This window comes from Heptranchias perlo, chromosome 12 (genome assembly GCF_035084215.1).
Source record: "Heptranchias perlo isolate sHepPer1 chromosome 12, sHepPer1.hap1, whole genome shotgun sequence".
In the NCBI taxonomy this organism is placed as follows: domain Eukaryota; kingdom Metazoa; phylum Chordata; class Chondrichthyes; order Hexanchiformes; family Hexanchidae; genus Heptranchias; species Heptranchias perlo.
Window position 1 is genome coordinate 65,713,250 of NC_090336.1, and position 15,577 is coordinate 65,728,826.

The 15,577-nt window shown below is 50.8% G+C and overlaps 1 non-coding gene and 4 pseudogenes across 1 annotated transcript; 2 read left to right on the forward strand and 3 right to left on the reverse strand.

Annotated features, from left to right (window-relative positions):
• Nucleotides 1–5,931: 5,931 nt before the first annotated feature.
• On the reverse strand, nucleotides 5,932–6,104 carry LOC137330538 (U2 spliceosomal RNA; annotated as a pseudogene).
• A 1,616-nt stretch (nucleotides 6,105–7,720) lies between these two features.
• Nucleotides 7,721–7,797, reverse strand: trnai-uau (transfer RNA isoleucine (anticodon UAU)). The gene is given in 2 exon segments: nucleotides 7,721–7,755; nucleotides 7,761–7,797. It is a non-coding gene; the product is annotated as a tRNA-Ile (tRNA).
• A 158-nt stretch (nucleotides 7,798–7,955) lies between these two features.
• Nucleotides 7,956–8,083, forward strand: LOC137330447 (U2 spliceosomal RNA; annotated as a pseudogene).
• Nucleotides 8,084–8,915: 832 nt separating this feature from the next.
• Nucleotides 8,916–9,027, forward strand: LOC137328915 (U2 spliceosomal RNA; annotated as a pseudogene).
• A 1,469-nt stretch (nucleotides 9,028–10,496) lies between these two features.
• On the reverse strand, nucleotides 10,497–10,669 carry LOC137330618 (U2 spliceosomal RNA; annotated as a pseudogene).
• Between the last annotated feature and the right edge of the window lie 4,908 nt (nucleotides 10,670–15,577).

The window sequence follows — 15,577 nt, forward strand, 5'->3', positions numbered from 1 at the left end:
AGAGCTGGAATATCAGGCAGGGTTCCTGCTCCTGATCACTATCCAGTGACCCAGGGATAGAGAGTGGGAATATCAGCCTTGGTTCCTGCTCCTGATCACGATCCAGTGACCCAGGGATCGAGATTGGGAATATCAGCCTTGGTTCCTGCTCCTGATCACGATCCAGTGACCCAGGGATCGAGAGTGGGAATATCAGCCTTGGTTCCTGCTCCTGATCACTAACCATTGACCCAGGGATAGAGAGCGGGAATATCAGGCAGGGTTCCTGCTCCTGATCACTATCCAGTGACCCAGGGATAGAGAGCGGGAATATCAGCCTTGGTTCCTGCTCCTGATCACTTTCCAGTGACCCAGGAATAGAGAGTGGGAATATCAGCCTTGGTTCCTGCTCCTGATCAATAATCAGTGACCCAGGCAAAGAGAGTGGGAATATCAGCCTTGGTTCCTGCTCCTGATCACCATCCGGTGACTCAGGGAGAGAGAGTGGGAATATCAGGCAGGGTTCCTGCTCCTGATCACTATCCAGTGACCTTGGGATCGAGAGTGGGAATATCAGCCTTGGTTCCTGCTCCTGATCACTATCCAGTGACCCAGGGATCGAGAGCGGGAATATCAGCCTTGGTTCCTGCTCCTGATCACCATCCAGTGACCCAGGGATAGACAGTGGGAATATCAGGCAGGGTGCCTGCTCCTGATCACTATCCAGTGACCCAGGGATAGAGAGCGGGAATATCAGCCTTGGTTCCTGCTCCTGATCACTATCCAATGACCCAGGGATCGTGAGTGGGAATATCAGTCTTGGCTCCTGCTCCTGATCACTATCCAGTGACCCAGGGATACAGAGCGGGAATATCAGCCTTGGTTCCTGCTCCTGATCACTATCCAGTGACCCAGGGATAGAGAGCGGGAATATTAGCCTTGGTTCCTGCCCCTGATCACTATCCAGTGACCCAGGGATAGAGAGCGGGAATATCAGCCTTGGTTCCTGCACCTGATCAATAATCATTAACCCAGGGATAGAGAGCGGTAATATCAGCCTTGGTTCCTGCTCCTGATCACTATCCAGTGACCCAGGGATAGAGAGTGGGAATATCAGCCTTGGTTCCTGCTCCTGATCAATAATCAGTGACCCAGGAATAGAGAGCGGGAATATCAGGCAGGGTTCCTGCTCCTGATCACTATCCAGTGACCCAGGGATAGAGAGCTGGAATATCAGGCAGGGTTCCTGCTCCTGATCACTATCCAGTGACCCAGGGATAGAGAGTGGGAATATCAGCCTTGGTTCCTGCTCCTGATCACGATCCAGTGACCCAGGGATCGAGATTGGGAATATCAGCCTTGGTTCCTGCTCCTGATCACGATCCAGTGACCCAGGGATCGAGAGTGGGAATATCAGCCTTGGTTCCTGCTCCTGATCACTAACCATTGACCCAGGGATAGAGAGCGGGAATATCAGGCAGGGTTCCTGCTCCTGATCACTATCCTGTGACCCAGGGATAGAGAGCGGGAATATCAGCCTTGGTTCCTGCTCCTGATCACTATCCAGTGACCCAGGGATAGAGAGCGGGAATATCAGCCTTGGTTCCTGCTCCTGATCACTATCCAGTGACCCAGGGATAGAGAGCGGGAATATCAGCCTTGGTTCCTGCTCCTGATCACTATCCAGTGACCCAGGGATAGAGAGTGGGAATATCAGCCTTGGTTCCTGCTCCTGATCACTATCCAGTGACCCAGGGATAGAGAGTGGAATATCAGCCTTGGTTCCTGCTCCTGATCACTATCCAGTGACCCAGGGATAGAGAGCGGGAATATCAGCCTTGGTTCCTGCTCCTGATCACTATCCAGTGACCCAGGGATAGAGAGCGGGAATATCAGCCTTGGTTCCTGCTCCTGATCACTATCCAGTGACCCAGGGATAGAGAGTGGGAATATCAGCCTTGGTTCCTGCTCCTGATCACTATCCAGTGACCCAGGTATAGAGAGTGGGAATATCAGCCTTGGTTCCTGCTCCTGATCACTGTCCAGTGACCCAGGGATAGAGAGTGGGAATATCAGCCTTGGTTCCTGCTCCTGATCACTATCCAGTGACCCAGGGATAGAGAGTGGGAATATCAGCCTTGGTTCCTGCTCCTGATCACTGTCCAGTCACCCAGGGATAGAGAGTGGGAATATCAGCCTTGGTTCCTGCTCCTGATCACTATCCAGTGACCCAGGGATAGAGAGCGGGAATATCAGCCTTGGTTCCTGCTCCTGATCACTATCCAGTGACCCAGCGATTGAGAGCGGGAATATCAGCCTTGGTTCCTGCTCCTGATCAATAATCAGTAACCCAGGGATAGAGAGCGGTAATATCAGCCTTGGTTCCTGCTCCTGATCACTATCCAGTGACCCAGGGATAGAGAGTGGGAATATCAGCCTTGGTTCCTGCTCCTGATCAATAATCAGTGACCCAGGAATAGAGAGCGGGAATATCAGGCAGGGTTCCTGCTCCTGATCACTATCCAGTGACCCAGGGATAGAGAGCTGGAATATCAGGCAGGGTTCCTGCTCCTGATCACTATCCAGTGACCCAGGGATAGAGAGTGGGAATATCAGCCTTGGTTCCTGCTCCTGATCACGATCCAGTGAGCTCTGCTGGAAATCGTCAGTGGATGTTGGACAATGACACGATCTTAATTATTCCTGTTAACTATTGGATACAGATTGAATTGAGCTGAGAGTATTCGGGCTGGTTCAAGTGAAGCACTCTTCAATTAGCTGCTCTCTGAGAGCTCTGCTGTCGAGGGGCACTGGTGGTCGATGCCGCTCCTGCTCTTCCTCCTCCTCGTGCTCCTCTTCCTCCTCCCCCTGCACCTCTTGCTGCCCAGGTGGTCGTTAGGGTTTGTGCCTCATGATGGCCAAGTTATGGAACGTACAGCAGATGCCCACAAATATGGACACCCAGTCAGGGCTGCACTGAAAAACTTCTCCAGAACGTTCCAGGCAGCGGAAGCATTACTTGACCTCGCCAATTATCTACTCGATGACCTTTCTGGTGGTGGCATGGCCATTGTTGTATGCCAGCTTTGCAGCTGTTCCCTGGTTCTTCATAGGAGTCATGAGCCAAGTCTGAAGGGGACAACACTTGCGCCCAGTAGCCTGTAACCTGACAGCCTGGCTGGAATAAAGGTGGCACAGAGGACTGGTGCAAGATGAATGAGTCATGACTGCTGCCAGGAAACCGGGCACAGGCCTGAATGATGCGCTCGTTGCCTGTGGTCACAAACCAGCTGGACGTTGAGGGGGTGGAATCACTTTCGATTGATAAAGATGCCAGGCTGGTTAAGGGGAGCACATGAGGCAATGGAGGTGTAGTCTATGGCACCTTGGACCATGGGGAAGCCTGCAATGTGGGCGAAGCTCAGTGCTCTTTCATCCTGCTTTGCTCTGTCATGGGAAAGTTATGTGGGTGTTCCTCCTGGTGTAGAGCCTCGGTGATCTCCCTGATACACCGATGAACTGCAAATTGTGAGACGCCGCTGATGTCACCAGCTGCAGCCTGGAAGGAGCCCGTGGTTTTACAGTTAAAGGCCGCGGTGACCTTGACAGCCACAGGCAGTGTTGGCCATGCCCTGGTGCGAGGCTCGAGTTGTGGTTGCAGCAGGTGACAGAGCTCGGTGACAGCCTCCTTTGTGAAGCGAAGGCGCCTCAGATATTGCTCCTCACAGAAGTTGAGGTCGGAGAAGTGCTCCTTGAAGACCCACCGTGGGTATGGCCTCCTCTACAGTGCCCTTCACCTCCGTATCCAGTGAGCTGCTCCTGCTCTCTCCTGTCTTCCTTGCTGCTCCCCATCGCCCTCCAGCCCCAAGGACAGCCCTACCAGACCACCCATGACTGCAGTTTAACTATTGTGAAGGAAGCGAAAAACAGTCCAGCACCAGCAAAACAGCAGTCGGAGTTCGGTTTCAGAGTAAGAAAACAGGCCAAAAATGCCCAGAAGTTAACCAGCAGCCTGAAATGACAAACCAGAAACGAACCTGTATGCAGTGTATTAATGCTTTAAATAGCACTGCTGAAGGGTCCTTCCTGCCTGTTCGTGCCACAAATTGCTGAGTGAGTTTATTGTGCGGCGAGTCAGGTGTTGGGGCAGCCCAATCTCCGAAAGGTGTCCGACAACAAGCGGAGGACCCTTATCGAAATATTTTAATTAGTGAACCAGTGACGCTGGAGGGAAGTGACGAATGGCCCAGTTAGAATAAAATATGAAGTAAATTATAATAAATTGAGCAAGTGAATATATAACACAAAAATAATATTATTTAAATGGTGCATGTTAAAAAAGTGCATGAATTTAATAAAAGTTAATACCAGTTGCTGTTAAAGTGAATGAGGGGTCACAATTGTAGGGAAGGGAGAGTGAAAGGCTTTCACTTCCTTATCCATGAGTTTAATTATGATCACAGAACCTTCTGGGGGACCTGCAGGGAAAGGAGAGGGTGGATCCGGTCAGGCAGTTCCCCGACCAGACGGTCGATGCTATTTGGCAGGAAGTCTCGTCATGGGAACTGACCAACAGGCACCAGGATATACCCTGGATGGTGGTGAGAATGTCCCTCACAGTGCGGTCCTTCCAATACACACAGAACCTCAGCATCACCACGAGCTGCCCTCGGGGCTGCGGCGGGGACGAGACCATCATCCACCTCCTGATGGACTGCCACTTCACGCAGAAGGTGTGGAGAGAGATGCTTTGGTAGATGTCCCGATTCATCCCAAAGAGTTCGATAACACAGGACGCTGTGCTCTACGGGCTGTTCCCCGGGATACACAACCACAACCAGACAACCAGACAGATATCAACTGCTGCTGGAAGACCATCGAGTCGGTGAAGGAGGCCCTTTGGTCCGCCCGAAACCCTCTGGTCTTCCAGCTGAAGGAGCTGTCCACGACCGGGTGTTGCCGAGTGGCACACCCCAAGGTCCAGGAGTACATGCTGTGGGACGCACTGAAGTGAGGTGTGACCTATGCAAAGGCTCTATGGGGAAAGGCCGCCATGTAAAGTCATCCCACCTTGTAATGTACAGAATGTATTAGGAGATATGTACTGTGACTTCAATTGTAATAACAGGATCGTAGTGTGTACGATCTGCATTTAATTGCCTCTCCTTTAAAATCCTCATTCTCTACCGCCCACCCAAGTCCCACACCAAGTTTCCCACCGAGATATCTTCACTGCTTTCCTCCCTCAGCCTCTGCACCGAGCAACTTCTCATCCTCGATCATTTCAACATCCATCTCAACTGATCATGCCGTCTCTCCTCTGATCTCACTGCCCTCCTTTCCTCCCTTAATCTCTCCCTCCATATAAACTCCCCTCCCCTGCTTGCAACCATCCAGACTACATCCCGGGGCCTTTTGGTCAGTTCTGGCGTCAAGACGTTCGGCCAAATGTCATCATTGGTGACCGTGCCTTCAGTTGCCTCGGCCCTAAGCTCTGGAATTCCCTCCCTAAACCTCTCTGCCTCTCTACCTCTCTCGCCTCCTTTAAAACACTCCTTAAAACCTACCACTTTGACAAAGCTTTTGGTCACCTGTCCATATACTTCCTTCTGTGCCTTGGTGTCAAATTTTGTTTGATAATCGCTCCTGTGAAGCACCTTGGGAAGTTTCACTCCATTAAAGGCCCAATATAAATGCAAGTTGTTATTGTTGTATTGGTTTGAACTGTGTTGCTTGAAATTTCATTTCTCTTTTTACATTGAACTGTATGTATCCGTAAATTTTATGAAATAAAATATAAATTGACATTGAAAAAATGCTTAATTATTGATCACGAGCAAAGAAGGAGCTGGAGAGAGAAGAGAGGGTGTGAGTGACTCCATAATTGTGAGCTACTCAAAGGCATCTCGGTCTAAGAATTCAATAGTCGATCTGTTACTTCGAGGTTTCCCCTGAAGGAGGGCGGGGGGAGAGTGAAACTTTCCTGCAGCCCCTGCAATGGTGGAGCAAGTCCTTATTCCATCTCTCTGTTGCAAAATTTAATATTTGGCCCCCAGATAGGGGACATCACATGGTAATTTGTTAAGAATGTTACACTTGATCTTAACCAAAAGCCAAGAAATTATAATTTGTAAACTCCCTCCTGCTCTGATCTGTCTGCCCCCCTTCTTAAGATTTTTTTGTGGCCCATTGTGAAGCCAGATTTAGTTCTCTGACCATTTATTTCTGCTCAGTTAATGGGCCTGATGTCTGCTTTTGTTTAATGGGCTGGAGTCGGAGGAGGGGTCATGGTGTTGGCCCATCTCTGTACCTGAAACCTGTCTGTGTCAGCAGGAGGGCTGGAGACAACAATACCCACTCACACTCAAACTGAGGAAAAGACAAGACACACAGTGCTGGGAGCGGATGAAACAGCAGCATTTTAGGTTCTACCTGGATTTTACGCAGGCAAGAGATGATTGAACGAGTTAAATGTTTCTCCTTGAGAAACCACGACTGATGGCAGAAAGAATACAGAGCGCTGATCTGTCACAGAGCACTCACAAGTAGAGGCCGGCCAAGCGTATTGCCAGGAGGAGTCTGGAAGCTACAGTAAGCACAAGAAACCAGGACGTAACGCTGAAAGGGCAAAAAAAAGGAGACCAGCTGGGAGAGATAAAGGGGTCAGAGGGCAAAGGCTGTGACACACGCTCAGGTAAGCTCACTATTTTGTAGTTCATATCAAAAGTTTTGTGACAGACTTTTTTACAGTATGGATAGTTTTCACTTTTCTAGCAGCTCGGATAAGCCTGTTCCCTTCGTAGAGCGTCACGTCACACCTCTGATTGGTACTGGCCTCGGTTTTTCCGATTGCACCCCGGGGGCAGTAACTCATTTGTACGACACTGATTTAAAGGGACTGCTTCTATTTTGGAACTCCACACTCCATCCAAAGCACTGTCTCAACCTCGCACAGCTGAACATAACTTAAAGGGAATGAAAGACCCCCCACATCCCCCGCCACCAGCGGTATTTAAAGGGATCATGCAGGAGTTACAGATTAGTTGCTGGATTATTTGTTTGGGCTGCTGGTGCATTTGAACGTGCCTCCTGTGTTGCTCTTGCACTGTCTCTGGGAACGGTGCGCCCAGATATTAAAAATGCTGAACAGATTTTTGGAGCCTGTATTATGACTCAGAATGCTGATATATTGCAACTGGGGTGTTGTTTGTTTTCTCCTGTTCTGGATGAGTGCCACTCCCTTTCTTCCTTTTCCCTCTTGCAGTTTTACCTTGGAGGGAAAGACGTCAGTCTCAGGTCACTTTTCAGGAAGCTGCAAGCCTGTGTATTGGGACATGCCACTTTCCACAGACTTGGTCTCCTGACCTGAAGCATTTAACTCCAGTTGTTGTGTGAAAAATTACTGCAGTTTTAAAATTGCAGTTCCAGAATTAATTGTTTCCAAATCAGACATTTCCCGAAACAGAGAGCGCGAGAGAGACACAATGTTAACGGTTGGCAACGTTTAAACTGCCACAAGTGAGAGGCGAAATAACTTCACGTTGCTGACTTTAAAAAAGCAAGCAGACAGTGTGTGTGTTTGGAGAGAGTGCACTGTGAATGGCCACATTGAAAGCTGTGAGATTAAACTGTGCTCCCAACTGAGTGTTAAGGTGAGTAAAAGGCACTGGTTTGGGTGGAGCATTGCGCTCAGGATGAGAGATTTTCTTGATGGTGCCAATTAATCTGCACCTGAAAATCATCCCCTGACCAGGATTCGAACCCAGGTCTCAACAAGGATTTATAAATGTTACATCCTAACCACTGGACCACCAGGGGCATTGCCATCAATCCCCTGGAAACAGATACATGAGGCTGAACACATGGCTCCCTACAGTAGCAGCAGTGTCACCAGCAGAGGGCTTGAGTTGCCATTTCCACTTTGACACTCAGTCTTTTCACACTCAGTCAAATGGCAAACGTCGATTCAGGAGGTTATCGCTTCTCGGCTTCGGGACCGAATGATAAATTGATTTTTGGAACAGAGAGATGGAACAAGAGCTTGCTCCGTCCACTCCGCGCATCGACCTGGTATAGCAGTGCTTCCAGGATCGGTGCAGCTCCCTTCGGGGAGATTCAAAAAACAAAAAGCAGATTTTGTTTCTTTTTTGGACCATATGTTATTACTGTAGTCAATATTGTTATAAAAGAAGGAAAACTTTTTACAGCTGCTTGACCATGCTCTCCTTTCCTTCGTAGGTTGTTGCTCGCTACGCGTTGTTCCTCGCCCGGCCGGTGCGCCATGTTGCCAACGCCGCTGAAGCCACTTTCACTCCTGCTCAGCAAGGTAAGCAGCCACCATTGTGTTTTTCTTCCCGTATCTGTCCATGGGGACTTGGCCTATATTTCAGGGTGAGGCCTCACCACGTTTCCCGCTCGACAGCTAAGCTGGAGGTTGCCCCCTGTTGGATTTCCGTGCGACTGCAGGCACGGCCGCCTCTATTGGAAAAGGATGGGTGGGTGGATGGGTGGGTGGGTGGGTGGGTGGGGGTTGGTGGTGTTGGGCACATGCACCCCGCCCTCCCCGCCACGCCTGCTGCAGTCTATTCCCATGCCACCCTGCCTGTCTCCTACGACTTATTGCCGGGAACCAGCCTTAGCAAACCCCAGACTTTACTTGGCAGCTGCAGGACCGATTCTGCGCTCCATTGAGATCCTGCGCGCCCGTTGATTAAGCACCCGAAAATGCAAAAGCTGTGATCGTGTTACCTCAGCCAAAGGGAAGGGGGGTGTTACGGAGATGGCTTTTCATCTTGGTTAGATGTCCTGGCAAAAAATGTTCTCTTGCTCAAAGTCTGCCGGCCACTCTTCACACCTAAGCTCAGTCACCCAACACCATTTTGAAGAAGTAGAGAGAGTCCGAGGAAGAATGGAGCAGGAGCGGGAGTTTACCGGTTATCGCTTCTCGGCCTTTTGGCTCAGATCAAGTGTAGTTTCTGTTCTTATCAGTTTAATATCTGATACGTCCCCTCTCTGGGGACCAAATATTAGGTGCAGGGAGGATGTTCCCGATGGCTGGGGAGTCCAGAACCAGGGGTCACAGTCTCAGGATACGGGGTATGCCATTTAGAACCGAGAGGAGGAGACATTTCTTCACTCAGAGTGTGGTGAACCTGTGGAATTCTCTGCCACAGAAGGCAGTGGAGGCCAAGTCATTGGATGTATTCAAGAAGGAGATAGATATATTTCTTCATGCTAAAGGGATCAAGGGAGATGGGGAAAAAGCAGGAACAGGGTACTGAGTTAGACGATCAGCCATGATCATTTTGAATGGCCGACTCTTGCTCCTATTTTCTATGTTTCTCTGTTCTCTATGTCCCGGTTCATCCCAAACAGTCCGATAACACAGGACGCTGTGCTCTACGGGCTGATCCCCGGGACGCACACAGAGGCAGATATCAACTGCTGCTGGAAGACCATCATGTCGGTGAAGAAGGCCCTTTGGTCCACCCGAGACCTGCTGGTCTTCCAGCTGAAGGAGCTGTCCAGGATTGAGTGTTGCCGAGTGGCACATTCCAAGATCCAGGAGTACGTGCTGCGGGACGCACTGAGGCGAGGTGCGACCTACGCAAAAGCTCTACGGGGAAAGGCACCGTGGAAGGCCACCCCACCTTGTATTGTACAGAATGTATTAGAAGATTTGGATTGTGACTTCAATTGTAATAACGGGATCGTAGTGTGTACGATCTGCATTTAATTGCCTCTCCTTTAAAATCCTCATTCTCTACCGCCCACCCAAGTCCCACACAAAGTTTCTCACTGAGATATCTTCACTGATTTCCTCCCTCAGCCTCTGCACCGAGCGACTTCTCATCCTTGATGATTTCAACGTCCATCTCAACTCATCATGCTCTCTCTCCTCTGAGTTCACTGCCCTCATTTCCTCCCTTAATCTCTCCCCTCCCATTCTCACTGCCATTCAGGCAACATCCCGGGCCCTGTTGGTCAGTTCTGGCGACAAGACGTTCGGCCAAATGTCATCATTGGTGACCGTGCCTTCAGTTGCCTCGGCCCTAAGCTCTGGAATTCCCTCCCTAAACCTCTCTGCCTCTCTACCTCTCTCGCCTCCTCTAAAACACTCCTTAAAACCTACCACTTTGACCAAGCTTTTGGTTACCTGTCCTAATATCTCCTTATGTGTCCCAGTGTCAAATTTTGTTTGATAATCGCTCCTGTGAAGCACCTTGGGAAGTTTCACTCCATTAAAGGCCCAATATAAATGCAAGTTGTTATTGTTGTATTGGTTTGAACTGTATTGCTTGAAATTTCATTTCTCTTTTTACATTGAACTGTGTGTATCCGTAAATTTTATGAAATAAAATATAAATTGACATTGAAAAAATGCTTAATTAATGATCACGAGCAAAGAAGGAGCTGGAGAGAGAAGAGAGGGTGTGAGTGACTCCATAATTGTGAGCTACTCAAAGGCATCTCGGTCTAAGAATTCAATAGTCGATCTGTTACTTCGAGGTTTCCCCTGAAGGAGGGCGGGGGGAGAGTGAAACTTTCCTGCAGCCCCTGCAATGGTGGAGCAAGTCCTTATTCCATCTCTGTGTTGCAAAATTTAATATTTTGCCCCCAGATTGGGGACATCACATGGTAATTTGTTAAGAATGTTACATTTGATCTTAACCAAAAGCCAAGAAATTATAATTTGTAAACTCCCTCCTGCTCTGATCTGTCTGCCCCCCTTAAGATTTTTTTGTGGCCCATTGTGAAGCCAGATTTAGTTCTCTGACCATTTATTTCTGCTCGGTTAATGGGCCTGATGTCTGCTTTTGTTTAATGGGCTGGAGTCGGGGGAGGGGTCATGGTGTTGGCCCATCTCTGTACCTGAAACCTGTCTGTGTCAGCAGGAGGGCTGGAGACAACAATACCCACTCACACCCAAACTGAGGAAAAGACAAGACACACAGTGCTGGGAGCGGATGAAACAGCAGCATTTTAGGTTCTACCTGGATTTTACGCAGGCAAGAGATGATTGAACGAGTTAAATGTTTCTCCTTTAGAAACCACGACTGATGGCAGAAAGAATACAGAGCGCTGATCTGTCACAGAGCACTCACAAGTAGAGGCCGGCCAAGCGTATTGCCAGGAGGAGTCTGGAAGCTACAGTAAGCACAAGAAACCAGGACGTAACACTGAAAGGGCAAAAAAAAGGATACCAGCTGGGAGAGATAAAGGGGTCAGAGGGCAAAGGCTGTGACACACGCTCAGGTAAGCTCGCTACTTTGTATTTCAAGTCAAAAGTTTTGTGTGACAGACTTTTTTACAGTATGGATAGTTTTCACTTTTCTAGCAGCTAGGATAAGCCTGTTCCCTTCGTAGAGCGTCACGTCACACCTCTGATTGGTACTGGCCTCGGTTTTTCCGATTGCACCCCGGGGGCAGTAACTCATTTGTACGACACTGATTTAAAGGGACTGCTTCTATTTTGGAACTCCACACTCCATCCAAAGCACTGTCTCAACCTCGCACAGCTGAACATAACTTAAAGGGCATGAAAGACCCCCCACATCCCCCGCCACCAGCGGTATTTAAAGGGATCATGCATGAGTTACAGATTAGTTGCTGGATTATTTGTTTGGGCTGCTGGTGCATTTGAACGTGCCTCCTGTGTTGCTCTTGCACTGTCTCTGGGAACGGTGCGCCCAGATATTAAAAATGCTGAACAGATTTTTGGAGCCTGGATTATTACTCAGAATGCTGATATATTGCAACTGGGGTGTTGTTTGTTTTCTCCTGGTCTGGATGAGTGCCACTCCCTTTCTTCCTTTTCCCTCTTGCAGTTTTACCTTGGAGGGAAAGACGTCAGTCTCAGGTCACTTTTCAGGAAGCTGCAAGCCTGTGTATTGGGACGTGCCACCTTCCACAGACTTGGTCTCCTGACCTGAAGCATTTAACTCCAGTTGTTGCGTGAAAAATTACTGCAGTTTTAAAATTGCAGTTCCAGAATTAATTGTTTCCAAATCAGACATTTCCCGAAACAGAGAGCGCGAGAGACACAATGTTAACGGTTGGCAACGTTTAAACTGCCACAAGTGAGAGGCGAAATAACTTCACGTTGCTGACTTTAAAAAAGCAAGCAGACAGTGTGTGTGTTTGGAGAGAGTGCACTGTGAATGGCCACATTGAAAGCTGTGAGATTAAACTGTGCTCCCAACTGAGTGTTAAGGTGAGTAAAAGGCACTGGTTGGGTGGAGCATTGCGCTCAGGATGAGAGATTTTCTTGACGGTGCCAATTAATCTGCACCAGAAAATCATCCCCTGACCGGGATTTTGTTTCTTTTTTGGACCATATGTTATTACTGTAGTCAATATTGTTATAAAAGAAGGAAAACTTTTTACAGCTGCTTGACCATGCTCTCCTTTCCTTCGTAGGTTGATGCTCGCTACGCGTTGTTCCTCGCCCGGCCGTTGCGCCATGTTGCCAACGCCGCTGACGCCACTTTCACTCCTGCCCAGCAAGGTAAGCAGCCACCATTGTGTTTTTCTTCCCGTATCTGTCCATGGGGACTTGGCCTATATTTCAGGGTGAGGCCTCACCACGTTTCCCGCTCGACAGCTAAGCTGGAGGTTGCCCCCTGTTGGATTTCCGTGCGACTGCAGGCACGGCCGCCTCTATTGGAAAAGGATGGGTGGGTGGATGGGGGTTGGTGGTGTTGGGCACATGCACCCCGCCCTGCCCGCCACGCCTGCTGCAGTCTATTCCCATGCCACCCTGCCTGTCTCCTACGACTTATTGCCGGGAACCAGCCTCAGCAAACCCCAGACTTTACTTGGCAGCTGCAGGACCGATTCTGCGCTCCATTGAGATCCTGCGCGCCCGTTGATTAAGCACCCGAAAATGCAAAAGCTGTGATCGTGTTACCTCAGCCAAAGGGAAGGGGGGTGTTACGGAGATGGCTTTTCATCTTGGTTAGATGTCCTGGCAAAAAATGTTCTCTTGCTCAAAGTTTGCCGGCCACTCTTCACACCTAAGCTCAGTCACCCAACACCATTTTGAAGAAGTCGAGAGAGTCCGAGGAAGAATGGAGCAGGAGCGGGAGTTTACCGGTTATCGCTTCTCGGTCTTTTGGCTAAGATCAAGTGTGTTCCTTTTCGGGCTTATTTGGATCTGAGCGGACTGGAACGCTGGCCGCGACCTCGTGCGCTCGCAAAGTGCGGACTTTGCTGTGATTGGTCGTTTGTGTGCTGGCTCCGCCCCTAAATTTGCATAAGGACCAAATCAACACTGCAATGGCAGGGAAGGGCACCCGGGCAGTCGGCCATGGTGTGCCAAACACCGTCAGGGTGACGGTATCGACATTCGAATGTGTTTCGCCGGTGGATCGGGAGCTTTTCGTGAAACGCGTTCTGCTCGACTGCTGTGGATTCAAAGTGACGGACATCTTCTGCCTCCAGGATTTCCCTCGAAGCGGACATTTTGACGTCACCTTCAAGACCGTCGCTGGATGCCAGAAGCTTCTTCAAGTCTTCAAGGAGAAGGGGAGCGTCAGACTGCTGGCCATGCTCGCTGCGGAGCCGCTTTTCACCCTCCCAACGCAGAGGAATCGCAAGCTGATTCTACACATGGACAACCCACACGTCCCGGTCGCCGATGTGCTGACGTTCCTCGCCAGATACGTCGACGGGGCGCAGAACAGCGTCGACGTCACCGACCAGTTTGGGATCTGGACCAGCAAGAGGGAAGTCACGGCAACGTTGAGACTGGACGCCCACGGCAACATCGTCCACCCTCCCTCCAGCTTCGCCATCGGAGGAAGTCGAGGATACATCACGTACGTGGGGCAGCCCAGAGTCTGTCGCACCTGCGGCAAATCCGGCCATTTGGCGAACACCTGCACTGCAACCGTCTGCAAGAACTGCAAGCAGGAAGGACACCAGACTAAGGACTGCAAGGAGAGCAAGCGCTGCAACCTGTGCGGGCTGGAAGGCCATCTCTACAGGGTCTGCCCCGAACGCAACCTCAGCTACGCCCAGGCGGCCAAGAACAACACAGCGGAGGAGGAGGGGGCAACAAGCAAGGATGCCCCAAAGAAGGCCAAGAGTCAGCGCCCGGCCGCGACCTCCTTCAAGAAGCCCCTAGACCAGGAAAACAATGAACGAGGAAAGGGTCAAGCCGAAAACTGCCAGACCCCGACACCCAGCTCCGAGCCTCCCCAACAGACGACAGAGTCCATGGACGAGGAGGCAGCAGAGGGAGGATGGCAGCTGGTGGTCAAAAAAACCAAAAAGAAGAAGCCAGAGAAAAGGAAACAAGCCCCTGCCGACACGACACCAGGGGCCAAAAGAGCACTCGAGTCGCAGTCGGACTGCAACGACTACCCCGACTCTGACGAGGAGGGACGACAGGAGCGAAGTGGTCAGCCGTCCCACCGAAAGCGGCAAAATACCCAAGGTGACCCCGATGCAATCGGCAGCCCCCATCTCCAGAACACTGGGAGCGACAACGCCTCCAGTGCCCTCCAGCTCCGGGAAGCCGGCAGCATCGTAGTGCCCAGCGCACACCAGCTCCGAAACACCGGGAGCAGCACCGCAGAGAGCGAAGACCAGCTCCGGGAAACCGGGAGAAGCGACAACGAGGAGCCCCAACCGATCGAGGATCGCACGGACTCTTCACCCGACACCAGGCCGCCGATGTCACCCCGGCGGAACGACGACCCCCTCTCTGAGGCAGAACAGAACTCGTACCTCAGCTCAGGGATCGTGGAACACTTTACACAGATCACCTATATGCAGAAACACGGCCAAGAGCTGGAAACAGCAAACGGACTGACGGGTGAGACTTTAAACAGTTGTTAAAATGGGTCTGAAAGTCGCATCCATTAACGTGCGTAGCGTTAAAAGCACTACGCGATGTGTGTCGACCTTGGACTACCTGGCCAAGGTCAAGAGCGACCTGCTGTTCTTACAGGAGTGCGGCCTGCCGCATCTCAGCAATTACAGGAAACGGTCGCAGCGCTGGGCCCACGGGCCGTCTATCTGGTCGGGAGGCAACGATAACCGTGCCTCCGGCCTGGGGATTCTGCTGCGGGGGGGCAACTTCACCATCACCGAAGTAAAGGAGGTGGTGGGGGGCCGTCTCCTCGTAGCAGACGTAATGTACAAAAACGCTCCGCTCCGGCTGATCAACGTGTACGCCCCGGCTCTGAAGGACGAGCGGCTGGCCGTCTTCCAGCAGCTCCCACTGCTGCTGGCGACGTCCAAGCCGGTCATTCTCGGCGGTGACTTCAACTGCATCATCGATGCGGCTGGACGATCCGGCAGAGCCGACAGCAAACTGGACGCCACGTCCAAACTCCTGATGGAAGCGGTGAAAGACGCCAAGCTGTGCGACGTCTTCAGCAACCCTGCAGACGGAGCGGCGCGTCAATGCACCTGGTCCAGACCAGACGGGTCCGTCCGTTCCAGAATAGACTTCCTGTTTGTGTCCCCGAAGCTCAAGGTCAGATCCACCAAGGTCACACCGGTGTTCTTCTCTGACCACTGCCTCCTCCTGGCCGACTGTCACCTACAGGACGATCAGAGAGTGGGCAGGGGGACATGGAAGCTGAAC